At 37.9% G+C, this 27,699-nt stretch overlaps 1 long non-coding RNA gene across 3 annotated transcripts in view; it reads left to right on the plus strand.

Annotated features, from left to right (window-relative positions):
• LOC123283074 (uncharacterized) overlaps positions 1-25,864 on the plus strand; it is a 39,650-nt gene extending 13,786 nt beyond the window's left edge. For 2 of the 3 annotated variants that reach the window (XR_011506313.1, XR_011506319.1), the window contains exons 3-6: positions 13,205-13,349; positions 17,426-17,729; positions 23,386-23,567; positions 24,523-25,864. This is a non-coding gene — a long non-coding RNA (uncharacterized lncRNA). The remainder of the gene's footprint in view (positions 1-13,204; positions 13,350-17,425; positions 17,730-23,385; positions 23,568-24,522) is intronic. The other variant, XR_011506316.1, reaches the window with a different exon arrangement.
• The last annotated feature ends 1,835 nt before the right edge of the window (positions 25,865-27,699 follow it).

Here is a 27,699-nt window from a genome sequence, read left to right on the forward strand (position 1 = left end):
TCTCTGTGGCCTGGGGATGAATTCGGGGGTTCATTCATTGAACAGTAGAAGGGAGAGGCTCCAGCCTAAGGGAGGGTAGTAAAACCTCTCCTATGAAGCAGAAAATCAGCAAGAACAACCCACTCATAAGTAATAAACTGGCATTAATAAGTTAGCCTAGCTGACTCTGAAGAACTGTGTGCCTTCTGTTAAGCAAATTGAAGGATGAGCTTATCTAGCAGCATATCTGCAAGTATGTCCTGCATAAAGGAGAAAATTTACAAGACTCACCTTTCATTTTCTCATTTATTTGCCTTTAATATCTGACTTAGTATCAGCAAGAACCACCACAAAAGTGTTGAGAAAAACTAAGATTCATGTTGCTGTGCATTTATAAAAATCTATCTAACTTTTGCTCCTAAACACTGAGCTCAGTATATGGTAACCGTTCTTCCCCCAAACTTCAAATATTTAAACACCAAATTAGGCATCAGCGAGTATGAGTTCCAGAATCCTAGAGCTGGAACTATCAGTAGCTTTCTGTAAATTAATTTCTGAGACTTAGGTCCCTCATGAGAAATATAGAATCCGCTTAAAAAGTCATTGGTTGTTGAAAAGGCCAAATTATATAGTAACTGAGAGGACATTTTGAGAATCTCAAAAGTGTTATAAAAATGTAGGATATATCATTTTAGCAATCTGCATCCAACTGGCCCGCATGCAGCAGATTTATGTTGGTAATGGTGCAGGCCCTGCAGTCCATGGAGGGGTTGTTCTTCTGAGGGAGACTTCTAGCTCACATTTGCAAACCCAAGTATCGTTCAAGAAGAACACTTTCCACATGGATTGAGAATGCTGCGAAAGACCATGAACAGCTACAAAAGCAAACTGCATTTGAGTTCACTTAGAGGGAGGTGGCTGCAGGGGGCCACACGTTATGGTATTAAGCTTGATTTTATTCCACATCTTTATTAATCATCTAGAAGATGAGCAAAACGGCACATTAATTAAATCTGCAGATGGTGCTAAACAGAGAGACATTTCAGAGTCCACTGTGGGCAAAGTAACAATATAGAAAGACTGGGTTTAAAAGGAGGCAGAGCAAAACATTAATGATGTTGTTTTGTGCAATAAAGGCTCAAAACACACCTAAAGTGGAGTATGAAATGCTGCTAAAGGCCTTGAACAAAGTGATAGAAAACAATTAGCAATCAGAAGGATACAAATTAAAATATTATTGGGAGCAAAAAAGAGCTGTTTTACTAAATTCCCGTTTTGTTTGTCATGTCATCCCTTGCCAGACACCCAGACAGAATTCACTTCACAGATAAGGCTGCCAGACAAGATCAGGATCCGCACGTTGTGATGTGGGACTCAGTGTGCGAAGGGACCACACCTCGATCCCCTCCAATAGGCTCTCTACAATCGGTTTCAAGCCAGTGCCTACTGACTTGCTAAGTCATGGACTTCTTGCTTGGAAGAACTTGCTCCAGCTTATCCTACATAAAGCTACCAGAATCATCTTCCTCTAACACTCATCAACATGCCATTTCCCTGTTGAATGACCTAACACATAGAGCTTAAATATCTCTGAATTAAGACCCCATCACTTTTAATTTTTTTTTTTTATTTTTAAGATGGTTGTCAGATTCTAAACAGACAAACAAACACTATGTTCATTGTTCCTCTAAACACTTATCTTAACGCTTTGAGATGCCATCTCCCCTAATTTTCTTTCCATCCCTCTCCATTTATATCAGGCAATGTCCCAAGAAGAATTAGATGGCACACTCAAAATAGAATACTTCAATGAGGGTTTCTTTACAAAGGGACTATGTAAGGGGGCATAGGTTTCAGGGAACCACATACTTGGTGCAGTTTCCCATGCTTTAATATGATGTTGACTATTAGGCTTTCTAAGTCTGAAGGGATAGGGAACTTATCAGAACCTGGAAGAAGTCATGTAAGGTTGACAGCCTTGAGAGAAGCACTGACATTTGATTCAGGGGCACACAGCCAGCTGGAAACAATTTTGGAGGGAAGAAATAAGGGGGACGAATACCCTGATCTCACTATCCTCCCTATAGCCAATCACTTTTTCAGGCTCTTCATTGGCTGAACCAACCAGAAGTCACAGGGCATGGAAAGTCATGCATATGGCCCATAGAGGTCACCCTCCCATGGCAGGGAGCAGAATGGAGAAGGGTAGAGGGTATATGTGGAGGGGCAAGTAGGAAGATAGCTGGTATGACATTCTCACTTAGCACTTTGAGAAGATGAGGGGTTTGGAATGAGGCTACTGGCGATTGAACCCCTCAACTCTATCCCAGCCTCCATTTGCCTAAGAATATGGTCAATAGGACATACAAATGGTAATCCATTGACCAAAGTTTACCATGTTTAGTTATAACAAACTTGAGACCAAAAGTTCTGTCATCATATATACAAAATATATAGTATAAACAAGAGAATACATGAAGTGCTTAAGTTATAAGGAAGAATTACAAATGAGCACCCAGGAATTCAAAACACATCTTAAATAGATGGTTATCCTTACAGTGAAGTCCCCTTGTGTACTGTCCCTAACAACATCCTCCAACCTACCCTGGAGGAAAAACACTGCTCTAAGTTTTGTGTTTATCATCCCCATGCTTTTCTCCACAGATTTTCTTCTAACCCTAAATAACATACTTTTTAATATTGCCAGTTTTTGAGCTTTCTATGAATGGTATCAATACTGTGTGTACCCTAACATGACTTTCTTTTTCTCACTCAACTTTATATTTCTGAGATTCATCTATAGTGTTGCACAGAACTGTCGGTCATTTATTTTTACTGTCATAATGTTTTATCATATGAATATTTCACGATTATTTATTCATCCTCCTTTGATGGACACATGTATTTTTATAGTTTGTTGCTGTTGAAAAAAACAGTCATCATGTATGTTCTTATTCATGTCTCCTGGTACACAAATGCAAAAGTTTCTCTAAGATATATGGTCTAGGACTGGTAATGCTGGTTTAGGGAGTATGTGCATTTTCTGCTTTACTAGATAATTCCATAATTTTCTTTCAACTCACTCTCCCAAAAACAATGTTTAAGAGTTTCTATTGCTTTTCATCCTCACCAACTCTTAGCCATGTCATTTAAATTTTGTGAGTCCAGTGGATGTGAGAAGGTATCCCATTGTGGGCTTTTTTTCAGTTTTCAGGTCTATGATTGTTAATGAGTTTGAACAATTTTTCATTATTTCCTCCTGTGTAAAATACTTTTTTAAAAATGTTTTGCCCACTTTGGGAGTATTGTTTTGTTTTCCATTTTCTTATTACTTTGTAGGAATTCTTTGTATGTTCCAGACATAAAAATTTTGGTGATTGCATTACAAATACATTCTCCTAGGTTGTACATTTAAAACTTTCTCAAATGTCTCTTGAGAACCAGAAGTTCCTAATTTTGTTATATCAAATGTTGATTTTTCCTTCTTGGCTTACACTTGTTTGAATAAATCCTTACCTTTGTCAAAATCATAAAGAGAATATTCTTTATTTTTTTGAAAAAATTTTAAAGTTTTGCCTTTTATATTTAAGCTTTTAATACACTATGTACATCCCCTTCAATAATTGTTTTTCTTGGCCATTTGTCTTCAATATAAATTTAAAAATTTTTGTTGATATTATGATTGGAACTGCATTGAATCTTTAGATTAAATTAGGAAGAACTAGTACCTTTGGAATATTTAGTCTGTGTATCTATTAACATTGTATGCTTCTCTATTTATTTACTCTTTAATATCTTTCAACAAAGCTTTATACTTTTCTCCATAAAAGGTCTTAGAATACTGTGTTAGGTTTATTTCTAGGTTTCTTATACATACATAGTTTTGCTATTGTAAATTCTTTTGCTGTTGAAAAGCCTTTAAAAAATGTATGTTTTCTAGCCCTTTATCCTGGTGGATAGAAATGCAATTGACCTTTTTTTTTTTTCTTTTTAACTTATTGATCTTTCATTAAGCAAAACTGCCAGTCTCTTATTGATTCAGATAATTTATAGACTATTTGGAGTTTTGAATGTATGCAAAACATCTGTGAATGATAGTTTTGTTTTTTCCATTTCAATCCTTATATCTTTATGGCTTTTCATGCCTGGTGATGCTGTCTAGGAGTGCCAGTATGTTGCACAGAGGAGGCAATCATGGACATACTTACCTTGTTCCTGAAGCAAAAGAGAATGCTTCAACATTTCGCCATTGAGTAGAATTTCTACTGTAAATAAGCATAACATTTTGAAACTGGAATGTCGTAACTCATCTAGATCATTTTTGTGTCAATTTAGGAATCACTTTTGTTGAAAAATACCCACATTTAATGTTGCAGAAGTTGATGCTACAGAGCTCTAAAATCAAGCTTATGAAGATCTAATATTCAAACAGATTTAGAAGAAAACTGGGAGAAGAGAATATTTAAGTCTCTTCTCTCTTCAACTCCCTCCTCCTTCCATCTCTCAGGGCCTAACCCACTTCACTCCGTTATTATTACTCAATTTGAAGAACAGAGTTGCTACTGTTTTATATGGTGAAGATTGAGTTGGGGAGCAATAGGTTTGAGGGTAAAACATCAGAAATTCACTTTTGATGCGTTTAATCAAAACAGCTTATTAAATATCCAACTGGTAATGTCCAATAGGCAGCTTACTGTAGAATCTGGAGTTCAGAGTAGAGTCCAGGCTAGTGATAGGAATCTAGGAGACATCAGTATATATAGATGGCAGTTAAAGTCATAAGACTGGATGGAATCCCCTAGGAGTGAGAGAAGACAGAGTAGAAAGAATGAAGGAATGAGATCTTGGAACTCATATTATAAGATTCAGGATATGAAGTGAAACCAACAAAAGAGGCTAAGGAAGAGCCACCAGGGAAGAAACAGAACCAAGAGCACACGGAACTGTCAAGTGCTGAAACTGTTTCAAGAAGGAGAGTCCAGTCATCTGGGTCAAATGATGATGATAGTTCAAGTAAGAAGAGGATTGAAAACTGAGCACTGGACTGTGCAACACAGAGGTCATTGGTAGCTTGTATATGGTTTGGTGAAATGGTGATGATAGGTCCAATCGAGAACAGGAAGATAGGACATCATTCCATACATGGTTGTGTGACCTAATGCTTTCATCAATGATATATTGTAAATAGTTTGTGTGCTTAAATATTCTTTTATGTCATCAGTTTTAATGGCTGAATAGTACTCTTACATGTAGATGTGCCATAGTCCATTTAACTAATTCTATATGTTTAGATATATGGATTGTTTCCTTTTTGCTTCTAAAAATACACTGGAATATCTTTAAATGCATTTTTTAAATTTCTGGAATTCTATCTTTATTTCTTTAGGTTAAATTGTCACAGGCAGGTTTGCTGGTTCAAAAGATACATGTAATATATGTCATATCATTGCATATCAAAGCATATGATATTTCACAAAAGAATAATACAAATGGCTAATAATGAAATTAAAAACCATGATTATCTACTGTCAATCTAATAAATGCAAATTAAACCTGTTGAGAGGAAGTTTAATCAGAATTTTGAGAGCTATTCTAAGACTCCCTGCTTAAGTGAACGTAGTTGAGTCAAATCTGGTTTTAACGTTTCTTCCTTTTTTTTCTTTTATTCGACATATTTTTTTGAGTGACTATAATTTTCTTGACCCTGGGGAGAAAACGACTATAAGATAAACATAATTTTATTGAACTATTGCCTTATATTGTCCTGTATTTCCTTAGCTAGCAAACAGTGTATAATAATTTTGGCTTTATCTCCTCTTTTGCCAGCTGATAAGTAGGATTTATGTAATTTTTGGTGTTTAACTGATCTCTTGATGCTGGATAAGGACCATTTATACCATTGATTCAAACAGAGCCCTGATTGAGCTGGAAAATTTTGAGGTTAAGTAGTCTTATCCCTTCCATTACTCCTAATAATTACCCTGTCATCTATCATGGGATATGGATTTTTATATTTTGAGGTCAGAGCATGAGGGGTGACTGTCAGGGAATCATAAAATGCTTCAGTGTGGGGAGTTGGGCATTTTTGTTGTTGTTGCTTGGTGATTGGTGGGGTAGTGGAGGTAATTTGTTTAGTAATTTATTTAAGACATGGTTAAATAAAGATAAGGTAACCCCTTTGGAGAATGCTTGAAATGTACCAAATCTACTCCCATGAGACCAAGAGACAGAGAGGTCAACAAACCTTCAAGATTCTTTGAGGCAAATGGGCATCTGTCCTTTGCTATTAAAAGAGCTTAATGGACTAAAGATGGAGGAGTGTTTGATTATTGTAACAAAAACAAACAAGATACGATTATACTGGTAAAGAGAGGAAGAGGGAGGAAAAAGAGTATATTATGTACATTTGGAAGAGTGTAGGAGGGAGGAACTCTCATACACTGCTAGTGGGAACATCATTTGGTGCCTCTCTGGAGTGTAATTTGGCAATGTTTCTAGAGCTTTAAAACGTTCCAGTTCTAGTATTTTGTCTTGGGAAAATATTTGGAGGTGTTCTCAAAGATTTATGTATTATGATATTTATTAGCATGCTATTTACAAGAGTAAAGAAAACAATATAAGCATCTAACAGTAGGCACTTGATAAAGTAAATTAAGGTATATCCATATGATTTATTACTATGCAGCAGTTTATAATCATATTTTCAAAGACTATTTGATGGCATGGAGAAATATTCACAATATAATGCTGAATTAAAACTGTCAGATACAAACAAACAGCATTAAATAGCTACCACTTATTCAACATTAATTTTGTACTAGGATATGTATTTAGGGCTTTATAAATATCTCATTTAATAATCCTTCAACAAATCTGCATGATAGCTATTGCTATTCTCAATTTATGCATTGTGCATCTAAGGTTAGAGAGTTAAGCTGCATTTCAAGTCCAAATTGTCCTACTAAATGGAGCGGCTTCAAATATGCAGAGGCAGTAGAGGGAAATGTTTCTGAAAACTCAGAGAAGTGTTATGTGCTTCAAGTTCAAGAGAGATGGAAAGAAGCAGATTATGAAACAAAGTTAGAATTCGCAGAATGTTATATCCCTCAGTATAGTTGCAATTAATCTGTTAGGTGATGAAGATACCTTCGAAGTTTTTAAGGAAGGCAGTGAAATTATCTGATTTTTGTTTTAGAATGATAACTGAAGAATGGGATCAGGGATGGAATTCAACAGAACACTTGGCAATCGTTTAAACACCAGTTGATACAGGTCTAGTCTGTAGGGAGTAATAGTGGAGACAGAAAGCAGGGGCCAGATTAGAGACACATTGTGGATAAAGAATTAACTAGACAGTGAGACAGATAAGATATAAGTTCTAAGATACAGGAGAGAGAGAGGAGATAAGAATACCTGAAACTTTCCAGTATCAGTGGCTATATGCACAGCAATATCTAACAAAATAGGAAACCCTAGGGAAAGTTCATATATAGGACAGATGACCTGAGTTTGATTTTGAAGAAGTTTTACGTGAGGAACCACTTTAAGAAGGCAATTCAGAAGCAGACAGTTTTGGAGTTCAGGGGAGAAAACTACATTAAAAGTATAGATTTGAGGGTTATTTGCATATTGAAGTTATTTGAAGCCATGGGAGTAAATGAGATTTCCAACAGAAAGGATATAGAATAGGGCTTCTCAAATGGGCATGGATGAGTTTATCAGAATTGCCTGGAGAGAATTTCCAAATTACATATTCAGTCATTGTCCACTCGAGAGATTCTGTATGTCTCCTCCTTTTATAGGGGGTGGGGAGACTGTGGTCCCAAAAAGTAAGTAGGGCTGAGCTCATTTTTTTTTTAAACTGCCAGCCAATACTGATAGATGCTTAATAGATGCTTATTACATAAATGAAGAATTTGTGGATACAGTTAGAATTCTTGAATCAGGACTCCCTGAATAGATGTTGGGGTTAATATAACTCTGATCATATCCCTAATTGGTGATGGGATATATTAGGAGAGAGATTTTCTTTGCAAGAGCAATAGGGCCTGAACGAAATCACTTAGCATGCCTGAACTTACATGTGGTTTGCATTCCAATATTGTGTTTGTAATTAGGTATTGAATCTTTGAATTCATTTTCCCTCAGGAATAGTTTCCAGGCAAACTCATAACAGCCTGTTTCATCCCAATATATCCTAAATAGTGTGTATTTTTCAAAGAAAACTGGTACCGAATGATATTCTTGTAATTTTAGTAGAGTATATTAAAACAGAGGAACCATAAAAAGCAAACAGAACGAATTAAATACACAAGGTGATACCTGAGCTAAGAAAATGAATGATAGAGAAAAATGGAAGAGTCGTAATGGGTGAGTTATTGATTAAGAGAAAAGAGATGTGAGTAAGGTTGGAATCTTCTCAAGTGGTCCGCTGGGCAATGATTTCATCCCAGAACATCTTAGGTGTTTTCCAGAGAGGTGTCAGTGACAAGTATGAAGGAATCAGATGTTGACACCAGTCCTCTCTTCATATGGAACATTTGAAGATGTGCCCCTTAATTCACAAAAGATTTTACTTAAATTGTAAAGAAAAACTTCTGTACAGGCACAGAGAGACCAGAAGAGAACCATCAGAGAATGACCAACAGGACATAGAAGCTCATTATCCTGCTTGTTTTGCCCATTTAAGCTCTTCTTGGTTTTAATGTGACATGATATTAATAATCATGTCTTTCCAATGTTGTACGTATATTCGAGAGCTATAGTGAATTACAAGGGCTGAAATTTCCTTGCTTTATAGCTTCTAAATGTTCCTCCCAGAGAAGAATGGAATTTGGCTGGCAATTCAGTAAAACTTTGTGGTGTTATACTTGACTATATTAGAAAAAATAAGATGATAGATTTTTGCCATTAAAGAAATTTTAACCTATTTTAAACACACCAGACTGAAAAGGAGTAAAAGTACAATTAAATATAGTTTATACTTGAGTCAGTTACTCGGCGTACTATGTTAGTCCCATGTAGGACATAATCGTCTCAGAAAGGTAGATTCTAGAGTAGGAAATTAACTGCTGGGGCACTGTTACAACATTCCAAGCACCAGTTGATGGCTGAGGATCTGGGCTTCAACTGTGATAATTGAGATGGAGAGGAGAAAACAGATAAGAGACACAGTTTAGGGGTAGAATTAACTCAGAGACACCACTCCCACATGTAGGTTCAGAAACACACACACCTGCTACTCAGCCCTTGCTCTGCTTTCCTGTGTGCATCAGGACCAGCATATCCTCAGCTTTGCTGCAGAGAAGGTCCTAATGTGCTCAGGCCCATGCCAAAGGCGGGCAGCAGGTTCTTACAATTGGTCCTCCAAGCTGAACTCTCCCATGAGGGCTGGATTCTGAAGCTGGAAGTCTCCCACTGAGAAGAACAGAAGGTGAGTCTTCTTTGGGTAAGTTGAGGCAGGAAATGTAAAAGCCAGGGTTCATGTGGAATGAGAAAACTAATATTGGAAACATCTTTGGAATAGAGACCTTCATCATTTTGCAAGGCTCCAGAGAGCATTTATTCATCTGTTTTCTAGTAAGGGCAGGTGAACTTAACGAGAGTGGAACAGATCAATATAGCATCTCTTTTTTGCTGTACTTCTCTGACTGGTCCTTGGCCTTTCTGAGAATGTCCTGAAGGTTAATCTCCAAGGTTTTTGACGAGGGTATGGGGAGCAGACATTCTCATATTTAGCTTGTTAAACTATAAATGGACATAAACTCTTTGAAGGGCAATTTGTATCAAAGGGCACAGTGTATCAACAGCCTTAAAAATATACGTACTCTTTGATCTGGAAAGACCTCTTTAGACTTAATGTAGCAGGTTAGGTTCTTATCTGACACTAAGGCTTGGTCCAGAAGACCAACCTACCTGAGCTGTATCTGAGGGAATTGTCGAGAAGAGCTTGATGCTATTTGTCACTTCTCCTCTGGCTATCTCGTGCTCCTCAGCCCCTTCTGGCTGGAGACCCATAATCCAGACATCTCTTAGAAGACATATGCCCTCTATATCACTTTGAATTTCTGCCACTAGTATTGCTTAGGTCGCTAATCTGGATTATAATCCTTATTTGCTAACCTTGTGGCTATATCACTGTTTTAATTATAGGAAGACATTTATTCTTAATCATGGAGGCAAAGAGTCCCTACCGTCTTCCTGTTCCCACATTTCACTGGAGTCTATAATCCCAAATAAGTATACCCCTTTTTTTTTTTTTTTTTTGCTAAGGTCAAAGGCCTTTGAATATATAGCACCAAATTCTAATAGGCTTTCAGGTTCTTCACCTCTCCCATTGGAAGCTCAGTGAACAAACAAACAAACGAAAAAACCCCAGAAAGTTCCAGTTATCAAGAGAAGAGACCACTGAGAAATAGCTTCGTTGTGGACACTTACATTTTCCATTAATCTCTGGTCTAAGAAATCAAACGTCTGGTAAATCCACCACCTAATTTTATCCTAGAAAGGTAATGAGGAAATTAAACTGCTATTCAGATAAGCCTTGGTCAGAATGAGTACTCTGTTTTGCCATGTGTCTCTTAGAAAGCTTTGGTTATAACCTAGCTTTTGATAAATGGAGCCTTGTTGATCTGAATTAAAGGACCATGAATCCTGAAATAACACTACAGGAACGATGCTAAATACTTTCTCTCTCCCACAACTTTCCCTTCATTATCCCCGAACTTGAAGCTTGGTGTAACCTAGACCAGCCAGATTTGAAAGAGAAGAGGCCAGCTCTCTGACTCTCAGATGAGATTTTCAGGAACAGAACTTGAAGCAGTGATTATCCTGCTGTGTGTATCAGAATGCGCTGAGGTCAGTTTCGTTAAGCCATTTGGATTAGTGTCTACGAGAGTGACAGTGGTTTGGGGCCAAAGAAGGGGGCCAACAGAAGCTAAGGATAGAGGTGTGGGGAACTGACAAAAAATTCTAGTTAGCTGTGGAATGTGCTACAGTTGGCTGTCCAGGAGGCTCTAAACTCTAGAGTATGTTAGGCCCAACCTTCTGGGCATGGGCATAGGGACTGGGAGAAGGGAGGACCCCAGAATAAATGTCTGAACTGTCTTCCTGAGCAAATGAGGAAGCTAAAGTGGGCGCCAACAAAGGGAATAGGTTTCTGAGCTGGGGGCAGGATCAGGGCTAGAGGAGAACTGGTTTTTAACACAGGTAGGGAGCTAAATAAGGAACCAGAGAATAGAAGACAGTATCTGAGAGGGAAAGGCATCTCAGGACCAAGATAATCTGCACTAAATATCTGATTTAGGGAGGGAGAGAATTAGAGAAGGAGTGGGGGAGAGAGAGAGAGAGAGAAAATTTCCAGGTGCTGCTATAAGAAGCTAGGGCCCCTTTGTAGGTGCTTGTGGACTTGCCCCAAATTCGGAAGGATTGCCACAATGCAGAGATAAGGCACATGACTTAAAGGAGAAGGCACAGTGGACAGCTTAGCTCTAGGTGACAATACTGCAGAGTTTTTAAGGTTAAAGAATAACTAGAAGTGATATTAGATTTTCTTTTTCTTAAATCTCTCAAACTGAGAAGGAAAAAATCTCTAGAACATACTCAACACAAAAATGCTGTTAGTGGTATGAAGACTACCTAAGGGATATGTGTAATTTAATTTTAAAAAGTGTTTGGAAAGTGCATCTATATATATTTTTCAGGCATGGTAGTACTGGAACAGCTTTGATGATTTAAAAGAGAGGAGAACTGAAACTTAGAAAAGCTTCTTGGGAATGTAATTTCTCGGTGGGAATATACTGGTTGCCAAGGTCATCTCCACTAAAACTTTCAACTTCTTCAATGTGGTTTGAATCTCTTATGCTCTAGCCTTTTGCTCTAGTTCTGGAAGCCAGCCTCCTACCCGCATGCTCTAAACCCTGTTGGTTTGGTGAACCACCAATGCTTTCAACAGTCACTGGGCATACACATTGCCTGTGGAGCTTGATAAAACGCAGGGTCTGACTCAGTAGGTCTGGAGTGAGGCCACAATAATGCTGCTGGTGTTGATCTGAGGACCAAACTTTGAGTAGCAAGAAATTGGGTTATTTTTGCTATATGAGTTATGCTCATGGAAAACGTATATTCTGCAATATAAGGAACCATAAAATAATCAGCCTTCCTGCTCAATCATTAATCTGGTCTGCATCTTATGTTTGTGGAGTTTAAAGGGAATCTGTGCTCATTACAGAGATGTGACTATGGGAAACCTGAAAATAGATGTAGGCTCATTTATAAGGAGTAGGGCAGCATTACTAGTTTCTCCCAATAGGAAAATTTCAGGACAAATAGAATTTCTGTAGACTTGACTTTTAGCAACTCTAAAAAAGCTGTTAGAGTCACATCAAGAAATTCTACTCCGTGTCCCACCTGGAGAGGAAGAAAAGCACTTTCCTTGCCTTTGAAAGCATAACATTACCAGAGTTCTGAAGAGTCTGAGAGTATCTTTGCATAAGGAAAGGACTGAGCTTCCTAAGAGGCCTGTGCAGTGCACTCCAGCCCCCTCCCCCCAAGAATGGCAGTGTCCTTTGCGAACCTTAGCTGAATCATCAGCATTACAGCCCAGACAATAGGCACTGAACATCTCACAGCATCTTCTTTTCAGTGTATAAAGGGGTCTTTAAATTGGGGCATCATGTGTCATGACTGGGAGTCAAATAAGGCTTTTTCAAAAGGGGACACTGAAGCCACTGTCTAACACAGGAGTTGGAAAAGTAGTTTCTGCTCAACTTGTCAAAATGTTCTTTACCGGTTAACAGAGGCAGTGAAAATTCCTACACAGTGTTTTGCAAGCATGACTCATAGCCTCAAGGTGTGGGAATTTATCAAGAAAATGGATGGGAGGGCCATGGGTTGAATACCCCAGCATGCGTTCCTAACACATCTTCATTTTCCCTTCTCCGTGTGTTCTGAGAACTTAGTCCTGACTCCTTAAGTAACGCTGAAAGGCACTTAAGAATTTAGTTTTCTTGAAGAATAGGATCTCCAATTCCAGGCAAATATTTATTTGCTTGAATGAATTATATACTTGAATTTAGCCAATATTCCTTGCAGGAAACGAAGAAACGTTTTCTCTCCTTTAAGTGCAAAGGGCAACGTGTTGGCTATCCAGAGAACAAGTTGTTTGTGTGTCATCTCAACATGTTTTGTCATCTCTGCTAACCTCCTGTATGTTTTCTGTCAACAGAACGTACATTTCAAGAGGTGAGAAAGTGGTGTTTGTAACTGCACTTTTAATCCAGAATGAATTCAAATGTATTAATAAACGACATCACCGACCACCAACATTAAGGACATTTGGAGTAGCTGATCTCTGGTTCATGAATAATGAGGTATCTTGGTTTTAATAATTGACTTTGAAAAAATCTTTTCCCTCTATTCTTTATCTGTGAAGTTGCGAGAGCTTTCCACGTCACCTCAGATGATTACTGGTTATATTCCTGGAGGGCAGATATAAGTTAATGAGCAACAAGGGAGGGGCCGAGGAAGCAAGAACAAAAACAGCGTATTGCCTTCAAGACTATTAATGTCCCTTTGCGGAGGATGGCAACAGCTAATGTCTGGCAAGAGCAGTGGAGGAAGAAATTGCTGCAGGTTCGGGTGGGAAAGTGAGTCACCTTGAGGCTGGCACTGCTGATGAGGTTGGGAGAATAATCTCTCCATTAGGAGTGGGTCTTCCTTTGAGGACGGGGGTATTTAATGTCCAATACTGGAATGTTTGATTTACTCTCTGTGCACTGCACGGGAACAAGCACGAAAGCCCCATATGTTACAGATCCACAGAGGGTTTCTGCAAATGCATCTATTCTCAAAGATATTAGGAGATTTTAGAGTTTAGGGGCATTTCATTTGGTGTGTGGGTATGTGTCACAGCACAGAGCTGTAAGTTCTTTGAATGGATAAGTAGGTAGGTAAGTAAACAGGCAGGTAGGTAGGTACATAGGTACGTGTCATCACTTATAATTTTCAGTAGAAAAATATCACATATTCACCTGTCTGCACTGTGCCACTTTGCAAAGTTTCTGTTTATGGAAAAAATTGCTCAAATTTAGATAACAAAATAGTTAATCCGTGATTTCTAACATACTCATATGCAGCCTGAGAAAGCGTCTAGTAGATTTTATTAATAATAAAAGCATGATTTTTCTAGGACTGGATTTAGAATTGTGTGACTACCTGAAATGTCAAGTCATTGTAATGAGGTATTAGCTTGGTTTGGTTTAAATTTGTATATTTTATTCTTCCTCACTTTTAAATACCTTTTCTTAATCCCTTATTTTTGGCTCATTTGATATGATTACCATTCCAATTTCTTGCCTCCTGAATAATAGATTCTAAATCATTCTCATTTTGGTCTTTGATTCCTTATTAAAAATCCTGAAGCTTAACAGCTAATGATGCTATTGATGCATGGCAATGCTGCATTTAATCAAGGATTTTTTTTCATTATTGCACAATATCCCTCTTACCCTATCAATGATAATTTGTGTTTTTCCATTGCATTTCCTCTTGTTACTTAAGAAGCTGGGAAGAGACATTTATAGATGGAGAGCCCCCTAAATGACGTTTACCTAATAGTTGTTTTCACTTCTGATCAATACAATTTGATGGTTGACACTTGTTTTTTGAGGAGGTTTTGGGTACTTCTACATACAGCTGTTTTACGCCCCTCTATTTCCACCTGTAGAAATTTTTTTTTTGAAGAAACTTTATGTGTAGGAAGCAAGTTATTTCAGACACAGGCTATCCAGGGCTCTTGGGAAATATAACAATTATGTGACTTATTTTCCCAAAGGGCTAATCCTTTAAAAGATGCCAGATTCCCAATGTGAGACGGCTGCGGTTTGGTTTCAGATTAGTCAAGTGGGTTTCAAATCGGTCTTATAGAATCAGTTATCATAGTTGGACAATAGTTGGATGAAAACCTGTGGTCAGTTGGTTAGCTCAGTTGTACGAGCAGAATTTGCAACTTGTTTGGAATTTTGATATCCTAAGGTTATTTCATAATAAATCATTCTCAGAAAATGTCCTGTGGAGCCTACATGTATTCATTCACTATAAGTATATGTGAAATTCATGGCATGTGTTTAGCCAACTGAAAAACACTGTGATCAGCTATGAGGAAGTGCTAAGCAGTCAGTGCTAATGAGACCAATTTTATTGGTTCAACCTGGATTCCCTTCTTTCACTCTGTTCCCACCTTCCAAATGCGCAACTGTGTGCTGGGGTCACCAGGAGGACCATGTCACAGTGTGAATAAGGGAGAGAAGTTTCATTCTACTACTGGGAAAAGAAAAGTCAATGAAGGCACACTTTTCTATTCATTATCAAACAGGCATCATACCACGTTATGAAGAAAAATAGAGAGCTGACACTACACTTGCAAATGATAGATACTAAGTACGTATCAAGTATGGGAGAAGCAAGAAATCATTTCTAGCTGACAGAAATTTTTCCCGAAACTTGCTCATACACATGCAGGAGAACTAGGATTAAAAAGTGGCAAAACAATTAAATAACTATCCCCTCTTAGGTGTGAATTCCTAGTCTAATGTGCCTCTCTCTCCATTGACTTACTAATAAAAACCAATGGAAAGTTAATGAAATTAGGTACATGCAGAAAACATTTTAAATTGAGTGGTTCCAGGAGCAAGACTTGCTGATAGCCAAGGTGATGATCTTACACCTATAAAGAGCACGATCAGTACAAAGCAAACTTGTTCCTACAGAATGGAAACTGCTAGAAGTTTCCATGTGTATCTGATGGGTGTAAAGCTGTGTACATGGAAGAATATCAGTGACTCAGGCTACTGGGGGGACTACTATGCAGGGTGGGTTGACTTTTTTTTTTACCCAGCAAAAATATCTATTAAAATACTCTACCTCCCTATGCTCCAATTTCATCTACACCAATCAACCTACTGATTACTAATAGGCTTTCCATGTTCTTAAGGACAGTCTGCCCTCCTTATCTGTGGGTTCTGCATTCACTGATTCATTCAACAGTGGATCACATACTTTGTTTACCATCCATGGTTAAGTTGAATTCCGGAGGCAGAGGGCAGAGTAAGAGACTTGAGCTCTGTGGATTTTGTTATCTTCCGAGTTGGGGGTATCCTGGAACCAACCCCCTGCAGATACAGACGGAGGACTATACTGGGCTGGCAGTGCTCTGATTAACAGTAATAACAAAAAAACGACTTCTGTTAAAAATAAATAAGTTGATATTCTAGTTTAAACTTCAATCTCTCAGAATATTGTTTTCCATCTTTCATCGGACAATAGTGACAACATTGCATTTTATTACCTGTCGAAGATACAACTGTAAGCAACAATGAATGTGGTCATTGCTGATTTTCTGGTGGGTGAGGGAGATAGTATCATCATCTCTTTCTCCACGCTGCCCCTGCCAATATTCCATTAGGATGCCCACTTCTCTATTTACAAGATGTATCTGTAATCTGATTCTATCCTAACCTCTCCTCTGCCACCAGCCTGGTCTGAGCCATTCTCATGTCAGGCATGGGTTTTGGCTATAGGCTCCTAACATGTCTGTCTGTTTTTAGCTCCCCTCACACATGGCCTGTTCTCAACAGGACAGCAAGAGTGAAGTTTTCAGAGTACAAGTCAGGGGCTGCCCTGTGGCATAGTGATTAAGTTCCTGTGCTCCACTTTGCTGAGAGTTAGCTGGTTGGATCCTGGGCAGGGACCTATGCACTGCTCATCAACCATGCTGTGGCAGCATCCAACATAGAACTAGAAGGACTTACAACTAGGATTTACAGCCATGTACTGGGGCTTTGGGGAGGAAGGAAAAAAGAGGAAGATTGGCAACAGATGTTAGCTCTGGACCAAACTTCCCAAGGAAAAAAAATATATTGGAAAAAAAAAAAAGAAAGAAATACAGTAAGCTGTAACTAACAAAAGAAAAAAGTGTGATAATAATAGTTGACATAAATATTGATCACTATTTGCTGGCATTGTTTTAAGTGCTTTACATATACATTTACATAAAATTACCTTATTTTATCCTTAAAACAACCCTATGAGATAGATATCATTATTATCTCTATTTTTAATATGAAGCAACCGAGACACAGAGAGGAAAAACTTGCCCAAGTCATGCCAGTAACTGGGAGAGTGTGGGTTCAAAGCTGGGCAGCTGGGCTCCCAAGGAGACCATACTCCTAATCGTTGTATGCTATTGCCTTCTTGTCGTCACGATGCTAGCAGTGTGAACAAAAGGCATAGAGAGTGGGGGAACTGGATCTGGTTTGGGGATTCAAAGGAGGCTTCCCAATGAGCTGACTTTAAGTTGAGATAAGAAAGACAAGTAGCACTTAGCTGTTTGGGAAGAAGAACTAGGCTTTCCAAGTCAGCTCAGCTTTTTTTTTTTTTTTTTTTTTAGGAAGACTAGCCCTGAGCTAACTACTGCCAATCCTCTTTTTGCTGAGGAAGACTGGCCCTGAGCTAACATCCATGCCCATCTTTCTCTAGTTTATGTGTGGGACGCCTACCACAGCATGGCATGCCAAGCTGTGCCATGTCTGCACCTGGGATCTGAACCAGCGAACCCCGGGCCACCAAAGTGGAATGTGTGAACTTAACCACTGCACCAGCAGGCTGGCCCTCAGTTCAGTATTGAGAGCTGAGATCATGAGAACTTTTCCAGCTGGGGATTAGCTTGCAGCAAATCCAGCGAACGCCACCGGGTGAGTGAGCTTCTTATTGGGCACACCTCCTCCTTTCCTCCCTCTAGTGGTGTCAGAAGAGATGAAATTGTCTTGCGGTGTGGTAGGTTATTGATCAGCTTGGCTTGTGTGGAGAATTCCTCACAGTGAGCACCCAAACTAAGTATAATGTCACTCAGCTTTTCAAATTATAGGACAACTCTTTGAGAAAGTTGAGGGAAGTCTAGCACATTCTGTGAAGTGGGCTGGGGAAGGTGTTGTTGATGGGGTTGATTATGATCCCTTGTGACTGAGTGGGTTTCACGAGCAGGATGAGAGCAATAGGAAGAGACTAATGGGTTCCTGGAGGTGGTTTGGGTGGCTTGGAGAAAGCCTCATCTGCAGCTGTTCTGAGAAGTAACAGCATGAGGCAGTGGGTAGACCACTCATTTATATATTTCTGTGCTTAGCTACAAATGGAAAAGGAGCTGGAGCATGCACATACCAAGAATCTCAGATGGGGAAGGCATCTGGCTTGCTTTTCTCAGTACCCACCCCACGTATCCTTCTCTCCATTTTCATGGAACCCTCATAAGCATTCACTAGTGGTTCTAAAGGGTCTCCTACAGGTGCAAGAAGTGAACCACGGTAGTTTTCCAAGAACTGTGTGATAGCGCACACTTGTAAACATCCCATCTCCATGTTATTTCAAATATATGATTTAACACTATTATGACTGAACCATTGGCAGAAAAGTTTTACTCTTTATTGTGTCTCACAGAAGGCGGCTGATAAAGCATGTTTCTGGGCATCCCTCTCAACAAAGTTAAACTTCAAATGTAGGGACTAAAATTCATGAATATCAGGGGTTTTTTTGTTTTTCAGCCATGTCTTCTTAGGAAGTTATTGGTGGGATCTTTTATGTAATACCTAGCTTTTTAAAAATAAATTACATCTTTAAAAGAAATATTATATGAACCAATTGGTGATATTATTTAGAGATTTATGCTTTACAAATTGGTTATTATTATTAGGCTGGTAAGATGAGGAATCCAGACTCAATTTACCTTCCAAGCCTTTTTTCTTTTTACCAACCTAATGAATCTTCTAGCAAAACAGGCCGAGCCACTGCCTCCTGAAATAGGACTTGTGCTTTCTAAACTCATGCCAATTTCTTTCCTAGAAAGCCCCTTTTCCCATCTTTGTCTCTTAAAAGCTATCTCTTAAGACCTTCTCTGATCAACCCAATATGCAGTGAGTTTCATATAGAAAAAATAGGATATTTTCCATGCTGAGTGTAACATCATTCCTTCATTTATTCATTCAAGAAATGTTTAATTTTATCCTACATTTTCAATACTGTGATAGGTGTGGGGCATAGTAGTGAAGAAAGTGTACTTAGTCTTGCACTTATGAAACGTGTAGTTGAACAATCACAGATACATATAAAGAGAAATTGTGGTAAGAGTTGTGTCAGAAACCTGCAGGGTGCGATGGGAAAGACTAATGTTAAAATAAACTAGAGAGAAAGTCAGAGAAGACTTTCCTGAGGAAGCGACATTTTAGTTGAGATCTGATGGATGGATGGATAAATCATTCAGGCCAGGAGGAGAAAGAAGAATTTTCAAGACAGAGGGAATTGCATTTGCAAAGTCTGAGGTGGGAAAGGTCTTTGTGCATTGCAGGGAGTAAAAAGAGTCAACGAGTCTTATATTTTAGTTATATATGCACCTTTCTCATTTCTCTCAGTTGAATGAGAGCTTGTCTTTTATGTCTTTGTGCTCCATAATGATTAGCATACTGTTTTATACACAATAGGTACTCAAAAAACATGCTACAGGACTTTGACTTCCACTAACTCTAAGTCACTTGTTTTGAACTTATCATCCTATGTAAATAATCATAAAAACTGGACAAAATATATGAAACAATGACCTTCAGGCATTGGAAACAGAGCAGCCTTATCATCCTTGAAAAAAGGAAAACCCATGAGGTAACCTTATTATATCCAGATTTCTGCCTGAGACTCTTTCCACAACTTTGCAGTAGGAAGATGGGTCCAGTAGAGAGCAGAAATGTCGGTGAGGTGAGGAGGTACAGATTAGAGTTTGAAGCTGCTGAGCCGGCTGGAACTGGAGGGCAGGGTACAGAAGATGAGGCAGCTGTGTAGGGAAGGCACCCCAGAAGTTTGCATGAGGGTTCATCTTGTGTCCTTGGCTGAGGGCTAAGGTGCTCATGCACAGGGCTTGAGTACACAAGGCCTAGCAGAGAATGGCTTCCAGGAGGGCAAGAGCAATACAGAGATGCTAGACGTTGCACAAAGCTAAAAGAAGTCACAATCTAGGCCACCTGAGGGGAGAGACCTCACTGAGCAGTTCAGACATCCAGTTAAGATCCCATGCCCTAGAGGAAAGGAAATACCGTAGACTTAAAAACAATAACAAAACAACCAACCAACAAACAAAAAACCCTGACATCTACCCTTCCTACAAAGCACAAAACTAAGCTGAAAAAGTATCAAGATAATCTCCCAATTAATTGTCTGATAAACAAAATTTAATAGGACTAAACATCCATGAGACTCTCTACAAAGTAAGGTATACAATGGAAAGTTATTAGGAGAAAAAGCAGGAAAGCATTGCCTATAACCAAGGAAAAAGGATACCAATAAAAACATGCCAAAAAAAAAAGAGTTACATATAAGAAATTTTAAAACAGCTATTATGAACACATTCAAGGATTTAAAGGGCAAAGATGGACACATTTCAGCAAAGAAATAGAAACTATAAAAAGAAATAGAAATTCTAGAACTAAAAAATAAAATATCTGAAATAAAAAGACAACAAAACTCTGGATAGGTTAAACAGTAGATTAGACACAGCAGGAGAAAGGGTCCATAACATCCAAATAAAGAAGAGAGAGAAAAATATCTAAAATATCAGCTAAACCTCAATGACCTGTGAGGCAATATTGAGCTGCCAAACATAAGTAAACAGCACCAGGAAAAAAATATCAAGAATGCATCAGGAAAAAATATTGAGTAAACAACAACTGAAAATTCCCCCAATTTGGTGAAAAACAATGCCACACAGGTCCAAGAAATCCAATAAACCACAAGTAGGATAAGTTGCAGAAACATATAAGCACATTATCCTCAGTTAAAAACAAATATTATGTACAACTTCATATCAATGTTTGACAAATTAGATAAAATGAGCAAAAATTCTAGAGAAAATAAACTCTGAAAATGACATAAGAATAAATAGAAAATCTGAGTAGTTCCCTGGTTATTAAAGAAATCTAATTCATAAGTAAATGTTCTCTCATAAAGAAAACATCAGGTCCATATAACTTCCCTGGTAAATTCTATCAGTCATTTAATAATGATTAATATCAATTTTAAGCAAACTATTTTAGAAAAAATATAAGATGTGGCAACATTTTTTGTCTTTTCATGAGGTCAGAATAACCATAAAACCAGCATAAACAAGGACATTAAATAAGACAAAAATAATAAAATTACAGACCAATATTTTTTTGTGTGTGTGTAGAGGAAGATTAGCCCTGAGCTAACATCGTCACCAATCCTCCTCTTTTTGCTGAGGAAGACTGGCTCTGAGCTAACATCTGTGCCCATTTTGCTCTCAGACCAGTATTTCTTATGAATCTACTTACAAAAATCCTTAACCAAATATTAGCAAATGGAATCCAGCATTATATAACAAGAATAACACATAATAATCAAGTGGAGTTTATCCTAGGATTTGAAGGTTGTGACAAGATTGAAAAAAAAAGAATCACATTAATAGAAGAATGAAAATTATATAATTATATTAATTGAAGCAAAAGAAAAAGCACTTGATGTAATTTAACACTTATTCATGACAAATTCTCAACAAACTAAGCAAAGAAAAACATTTCAATTATAAATCACATCTGTGAAAAACCTCCAGTTAGCATTATAGTTAAAATTCATACGTATGACACTTTTTCCTTAATATCAAAAACAAGATGAGGGCATTCACTCTTACCACTTCTAACCAACATTGTACTGAAGCTCCTACACAGTGCAATAAGGCAAGGAAAAAGAAATAAATAGTATATAAAGATGGGAACAGTAAAAAGAAACGTCTTTTTTTATAGATGACATGGTTGTGTGATTGTATATGTAGAAAATCCTATGAAACCTAAAAAAGATACTACGACTAATGAATAATAAAGATCCAAGGATACAAGATCAATATACAGAAATCAATGGATTTTAATATATTAGCAACAAATAATTGGAAAACATTAGTAAGTCATACCATTTAATAGCACCAAAAAACATAAAATACTTAGGAATAAATTTAATGAAAGACATATTTAAACCCTCTACACTAAAAACTACAAGGCTTTGTTAAAATAAAATTTAAAGAAGACCTAAATAAAAGAAAGAAACACCATATTCATGATTTGGAAATTCAATATTTTTAAGATTCCCATTCTCTCCAAATCAATCTATATATTCAAGAAATTATAATTAAAAAAATCATAGCATATACATTGACAAGCTGATTCTAAAACTTACATGAAAAAATGAAAGATCTAGAATAGACGAAATCCTCAAAAAAGGGAAGAAATCTGGAGGCATCATACTAATTTTAAGAATTACTATTAAATGACAATAGTTGAGACACTGCGTGATACTGGAATAAGAATGAACAGGTCAATGGAAACAAATACAACATACAGGAAGAAACACCCATCTACATGGTCAAAGGATGCCAACGCAACTTAATGAGCAAAAGAAAGTCTTTCAACAATTAGTGTTGCAACAATTAGATAAAGTAAGAAAAAGCAGTGAACCTTGATCCCCACCTCATGTCATATACAAAAATTAAAACCTAAAACTATAAAAATTCTAGCATAAAAGATAGATAGAAAAATAATTAATATTATGACCCTACATTAGGCAAAGATTTTTTAGCCAAGACACAAACAGTTCTAAACATTAAACTAAAAAGATAAATTCAACTCAATTAAATTTTAAAATGTCTGCTCATCAATAGAGGTCATAAATAAAATGGAAAGACAAGACACAGATGGGAGGAAGGTATTCACAGTACCTATATTTGACAAAGGATTTATCTCCAGAATATACTAAATACTCTTTCAACTAAATAATAAAAAGCAAACAACAAGTGAAAACAGGCAGTGGTCTTGAACAGACGTTTCCCGGAAGAAGATATACAAATGGACAACAAGTACATGAAAATGTGCCCAATATCATTAGTCATCAGACAAATTAAAACTACAAAGTGATGATATTTCACTCCCAACAAAATGGCTCAAAATAAAAAGATGACAAAGTTGAGTAGCAACTATAGTCTTAGTACTGCTGATGGGAGTGGATGTAAATTGGTGTGCTTTAGAAAAATCTGGTGGCTCCTTATAAAGTTAATTATATGTCTACTATATGAGAGCATTTCCACTCTTTGATATTGTACAAAATATCAATAAAAATATTGATAATGTTGCTCTAACAAATTATCACAAACTTAGTGGCTTAAATCAAAATGAAGTATCATCTTACCATTCTGGAATTCAGAAGTCCAAAAGGGGTCTCACTGGGTTAAGATCAAGGAGATGACAGAGCTCCATTCCTTTCTGAAAGCTCAAGGAGAAATTTCATTTTCATGCCTTTTCCACCTTCTAGAGACCTCCCACATTCTTGGTCTGCGGCCGCCTTCTATCTTCAAAGCCAGCAATGGCTAGTTGAGTCTTTCTCTCATCACATCACTCTGACACTGACTTTCCTGCCTCCCTCTTCCGCATTTAAGGATGTTTGTGGCTTCATTGGGCCCACCTGGATACCCAGGACAGTCTCCTTATTTTAAGGTCAGCTCATTAACGACATTAATTCTCTCTCTACCTGAATCCCCTTTGCCATGAAAGTAACTTATTTATAGTTTCTGCAGATTAGATGTGGATATCTTTGAGAGGCCATTATTCTGCCTTCTAAAGGTATTTATCTAAAGGAAATTAAAACATATGTGTATGATACACTTGCACAAAGTGTTTAAAACAGCTTTATTCAGAGAAACCCAAAACTGGGAGCAAGTCTAATGTTTTTCATTGAGGAATGAGTAGACAAATTTTAGTAAATTATTAGAATGGAAAACCACTAAAAAATTTTTAAAAGGATGATTTAATTGATACATTAAATAATTCCTTAGTCAGCATGGAAGCACCCTAAGAAAGATAGAATCATGGAAGAAATAGATGATTTGGGTGAAGTGAGAAATGTTGAGAAAATAAAGCTTTCAAAAAAATTCAAGAACCTGTACCATGCATGTAATAGAATAAATCATACCAGGTGAAATTGATATGAAAGGCTCCAAGCATACATCAATGGATGGGCTGCTGATGTAAGATCTAAATGGAGCTGTGTGAGTTTACAGAGTGGAAAGACAGAGGAGGTTGCAGTATTGAAGGATCAACATAAGCAATGTCAAAATGTCTGAGAATTAAGGAAGAGATGAGATGAGGAGGAAAAAAGATATTGACATTGGCTGCCAGCAATGTACGAACATGGGTATCGATGATCACCACCTTTTGCTATATCTTGTAATGGCATAGAGGGCCAACTTATGTATTTTTAGGGCATTTACTTCATCTCTCTACCAATCGCAGATATAACAATCCTTCAAAACTTAGTTCAATCTACCTCTCTGTGAGAAGTCTTTTATGGCTGGGTGTCCAAGTAGTTTGTTAGCTTGATTTTTTATTCACTCATAAATCCACTGAATGTGTATCACGTGGCAGATGGTGATAATCCAAACTCTTCTTCTAGGCTATGAGAAGCCACACCTCTGAACCTGACCTACATTGCTGGAGGCCTGTGCAATTGTGGATAGGGGCAGGACTGACCTATGAATGCACAGCATGGACATGAGAAATCCTTGTGGAGCTAAAGGAGAATAGTACACCACGTACACAGACGTGCAACACACCAGTGGGAAGGTACTTGCAGTGCACATAAAATTCAAGTATAAGGTTATCTCACTATTGTGGAAAGGTTCAGAACAAGTAGGGAGGAGTCAAAACCAGCAGAGAATCACTTCACATTTGCCTACAGCCTGTGCAAGCCTAGTATTTGTGACTCATAAATCTTTCCACAGTTATATATACAGGCATGAACCTTCTGAAAATATTTGAACTGACTTCATCGATTTTGCACAGTACCATCTGGCAGGATTCTAACGGAGAAAGGGTTAGAAGACCCTATTGGGTGGATTACTAAGTGGAAACAGTGCCAATGGCTGCAGATAAAAGACTGTCAATCGTGTCCCCCTTGAGCCATTTTACTGAAAGGTGGGTTGGGGAGGAAAACAGACAAAGAGATATGAAGATAGGGACAGAAACTGCAGAAGGGAGGGATCAGACAGAGAGAGACAGAGAGAGAGGGAGCAAGCCCTAGCTTTGACTTTTAAGTGTTTTGGGCATAGTGACAAGCGATGGTATAGGATGGGAGGGAGTTGTTAGCTGTCCTTGCAGAGTTTCCATCAACTGCTTCTCCTTCTCCCCTATTCTTTGATTTGGGGAACAAAGGATTTGTTAATATTAAATAAAATGCTATACAGTTGCCAAATTAAGACAAAATCCACAAGCTCTGCTTTCAACCAGGTTTCCCCTTAAAACCTTCCTAAACAAATTCTGGTTTCTACTCAAGGATGTCTAGAGCTGGAAAGAGCATCTCTCCTACCCTCATAATAATAATAAGTAAATAAAATAAAAATAAATAAATAAAAACCTGGATAAACTGCAATTTCATGACTTATTTCAAGTCCATTGGAGAAAGGGGGCATAGGGCAATCGACTGGCCCCAAATTCAAGGACACACAGGCACCTCAGGGAGTGATGTGATGTGAACATTCGCTTACCTGGAGTAGATATCACTGAGCCTCAGTAAGAAGAGTTCAGTTAGCATACATCACAATTTGCCAAAGAGCAGATATGGGCTGGTGGGAGAGTGTACAGCCCCTGGGGGCCGCAGACGTTGAGGTTCCCTCAGCACCCTCCTACAGGCTCTTTCTCCTTGAGCCTCATCATGCTTTCACAGAAGAAACAGGAAAGAGCCCTAAGGACGCCTCTGTTGTGGTGGTGTAAACTTGGGGAGAACAGCAGCTTACGGAGGAGGGGCACAAGATTCCACCTAGGCTGTTTACCTTATTTTCTCTGTGAAGAAATGCCTAATTTGTGCAATGAAGGTCAACAAACTTTTTCACCCTTAGGGCCTGGGTGAAAATTCATTGACTCTGAGAAAGGTAACAAGGAGAAAATGTCCCCACCCGTTGGGAGGAGCAGGAATACACCATAAGCCAGGAACAAGTGGCAGGGTTGGGGAGAACTGAAATGGCACACCCGCTCCACCCCACCTCCAGGACCCAGGGACAGGTGCTGCCTAAGAATGAGCATTGATGAGAACAACAGAGAACACTCTGCACTCCCTTCCCTTTGCGCCATGGCTCCCCCGGCCAGGAACAAGCCAATACGCTTCCAGTAACAAGTAACAGCCAAATACCGCTGAGTGACCTCCAAGAGACCCTCTCTGAGCAACAGTTCAAAGGGAAAACCTAAAGGGTGAAGCAGATGCAGCTCTGTCAAACCAGCTCCCTGGCCCGCAATCACAGGCACTGCAGGAATTTGATGCCTGTGCTGCTCTAAGGTAACCATAGCAATAACAGACCTTCAATCCAGACCAATCCTAAATGTAATACACTCCAGTCCCCACACTGAAGTCTTATCAGAAAGAAAGATGTGCTTATTTCCCAGCATAAAAACTAATTACCTCAGTCTCCAGTGTCTACATAAGATATCTGGCCTTCAACAAAATACGATAGAAAAAGTATACAGAAAATCATTAACGATATAGAAGATAGGAAGAACATTTTCTAACAATTAGACCTAACTCACCTTCATAGAACACCCCACTGGACAACAGCAGAATACGTTTTCTTTACTAGGGCATTTGGAATATTCTCCAAGATAAACCACATTCCGGTCCATAAAACAAACTTTGACAAATTTAAAATAATAGAAAAAATACAGAGTATATATTTGGATTATAACCAAATTAAACTAGAAATATAAATAACAGAAAAATATCTGGAAATACCCTAAATATTTGGAAGACAAACAGCATCCTTCTAATGCCCTGTGGGTCAATGAGGAAGTCTCAATGGAAATTTTAAAAATATTTGAACTGAATGAAAATAAAAATACCACATTTCAGAATTCGAGGGATGCGACTGAAGCAGTGCTTAGAGGGAAATTTATAGCATTAAATTCTTTTTCCCCCCAAGCTTTATTGAGCTATACTTGGCACATAACATTGTGTAAGTTTAACATGCACAGTGTGATGATTTGATATATGTATATACTGTGAAATGAATACCACAATAAGTGGTGAGAGTGGGCACCATTTTCTTGTTCCTGATCTTAGAGGAAAAGGGAATGACCTATGTCACCATCTTGATGACGTCAGTTCCCTAAATTCTATATTAGAAAAAGAGAAAGGTTTCAAGCCAATAACCTAAGCTTAAATCTTAGGAAACTAGAAAAGGAAGAGCAAACTAAATTCAAAGCAAGCAGAAAAAATAAAATAACAAGGAACAAAAACTATTTACTAAAGCAAAAAACTCATCATTTCAGTAGACACAGAGAGAGCATTGATAAGATTCCACATCAATTCGTGATAAAAACTCTCAGAAATCTAAGAATCTATGAGAAATCTACAGTCAGCATCAGACTGAATGGTGAGAGCTGTATATGTTGTTCCTAAGATTGGAAACAAGAGAGGATATACTCTCTCAACACTCCAATTCAACTTTGTACTGGAAGTCCTAGCCAGTGCAATAGGACAATAAGAAGGAATAGAAGGTAGAAAGATTGGAAAAGTTGAAATAAAGCTGTTTGTTTTCACAGATAACATTAATATGTAGAAAATCCCAGAGAATGTATAAAAATG

Source organism: Equus asinus, chromosome 2 (genome assembly GCF_041296235.1).
Source record: "Equus asinus isolate D_3611 breed Donkey chromosome 2, EquAss-T2T_v2, whole genome shotgun sequence".
NCBI lineage: Eukaryota > Metazoa > Chordata > Mammalia > Perissodactyla > Equidae > Equus > Equus asinus.